Source organism: Triticum dicoccoides, chromosome 7A (genome assembly GCF_002162155.2).
Source record: "Triticum dicoccoides isolate Atlit2015 ecotype Zavitan chromosome 7A, WEW_v2.0, whole genome shotgun sequence".
Classification (NCBI taxonomy): domain Eukaryota; kingdom Viridiplantae; phylum Streptophyta; class Magnoliopsida; order Poales; family Poaceae; genus Triticum; species Triticum dicoccoides.
The window spans coordinates 122,579,275-122,581,599 of record NC_041392.1 but is presented as its reverse complement, the minus strand read 5'-3'; positions in this window follow the sequence as shown (position 1 = coordinate 122,581,599).

Sequence of the window (2,325 nt, the reverse complement as noted above, 5' to 3'; positions counted from 1 at the left end):
ATATAAGGAATAAAATTTAAAATTTGTGTCAAATAGGGAAGACAATTTTTTCCAGTGTCAAATAGCAGATTTTAAGATAGTGTCAAATAAGAAATTTTCTCCTTCTCTTTCCCTTCTCTAATCAGATTAACATAATGTAAAAAGAAAGTGCAAGAATAAAACATAGTTTTGTATCCCGAAAAGCCCATGGACCCAACTCGGGGATTGAGTATGTTTCCCAAGAATAAAATAAAAAAATAATACTTTTAATGTGGGATTTGAAATATAATATAATATAATTAATGACTGAATTTAATATCCAAGAGTCAAGAAGTTATGAAACAACTCCGTGCGCCAACTATGGGGCACGAAATGAATTCAGAGAGACGTAAATACGAAAGCAATTACAAATTGTTGTGTGGTTTCATGAGACGCGGCCCCGTTTCCGCGCCTATTGTTTGTAGAGGCGGGGTTAATTTCTTCCCGAGCTTATCTAGATGGTCTTGCGTTGAATTTGCTGTGTTCTATCTCAAACTCTAGGCATACGTAAGTTTCCAGCATTGAAAAACCAGCGATATACTTTCAAACTTCTAGCACAATTTCCCTTTGGCATGCCAAGATATCACTAGCCGAGTGTGCTCTGGAAAACAATACACATATCCATAAGTTGTGTACACGGTTTACTTGCTATATTTACTCAAATATATTTGTCTAAAATTCTTAGGTTTCATACTTCACTCGATAATATGTGATAGATGAAAATTTATGTCCGCCAAATACAGTCGCACATTTATATGTGTTTACACCATGTTAATCGAATATGATGTGCTCGTATGCAATAACCGGAGTTTAAAGAACGTACTCCCTCCGTCCGAAAATACTTGTCATCCGAATTATTAAAAAAGGATGTATCTAGAACTAATATACATCTAGATACATCCCCTTTCATTCATTTTGATGACAAATATTTCCGAACGGAGGAGTAGTACCATTGTATACTCGGAAAAAAGAAGAACGTAGTACCATTGTATACTCGGAAAAAAGAAGAACGTAGTACCATTATGCCGTCGCACGCTTGTATGCAGTGATCTAGAAAGTCTTACACACCGCACCAACTTTGTACAGCTCTGACCAGACTTGAATGAAAAACCAAAATTGCATGGAATCATCCAGAAGCACGTATAGCTCCGCCTTATGAGTTGTTTCAAGAGAGAAGCAACGTTCACCTGCTGCATGCACGAATTGAAATCCGGTCTGGTCCGCAAACTGCAGCGGCACGCAGTCCAGCCCATGCACACAAATTGACACGCCACCCCACCCGCAGCAACAGCTCGTGCATAGAAACGAAGCAGCCGCGAAAGAAAGCGATGTTTCTTTCTTGTGCTCAAAGAAAAGAAATAAGAAAAGCCCAGGATTTGCCCATCATCGGAGATGTGGAGGAAGATGGGCGGGAAGTGGGGAGGAGGAGAAGGAGGATACGATGTGGACGGCGCCGGAGCGCGGCTTATATAGCCGCAGCCAGGCCACGCAAAGGGTCGGTCAGCCGCTTCAATGCGGCGTAGCGATTGGAGTTGGTTTCCTCTGAAACATGTGTCCGCATTGAAGCGGCGACTGCCGAGAGGTCATGTTGGTCAGCGCGCCCTCCCTCCCTCCGGTCACATCACGACATCATGCCGACCTCCGCGTGCTATGAGCTGGCATGAATGCGACGTGATAAGCAGTGCGTGCATTAGAAGAAAAAGCGCGCGCGGAGGAGGGGGGGGGGGATTGAGGGTTTTTGATAGGCCAGGACGGTCAGAAGCAGGCGTGGGATCGGGCCGGACTCCCGCACTCCACCCCCACGTTTGTCTCCGGTTTGCGGGAGAAACCATGTGCGGATCACTCTGTAACTGATAAAAGCAAAATTCAGGGGTTTTCGATATTATTGTTCACTCGAGCTCGAGCTCAGAAGAGCCAAGAAAAGCACGTTGGGCGATCCACCCCATAGTTGTGGGCAAATATACGTACCTCTGTACTTTGTCGTATATTTGCAGTATCTTATTTTGCATTTTTCATTTACAAACATGATAAGTTCATTTTTCATGCTTATGACCTAAAAGGCTTTACACTCCCTCCGTTCCGAATTACTCGTCACAGAAATGGATGTATCTAGATGTATTTTAGTTTTTTTGAACGAAATGTATTTTAGTTTTAGATGCATCAATTTTTGCGACGAGTAATTTAGAACGGAGGGAGTAAAAAATTGCAGAGGGAGTAATTTTTACCATCATTATACTTGGCTTTGCTTTTCAAAATGTGCGTCTTGTTTTTTTTTTAGGGAAAGCCTTCTGGCATTTTATTGCTCTT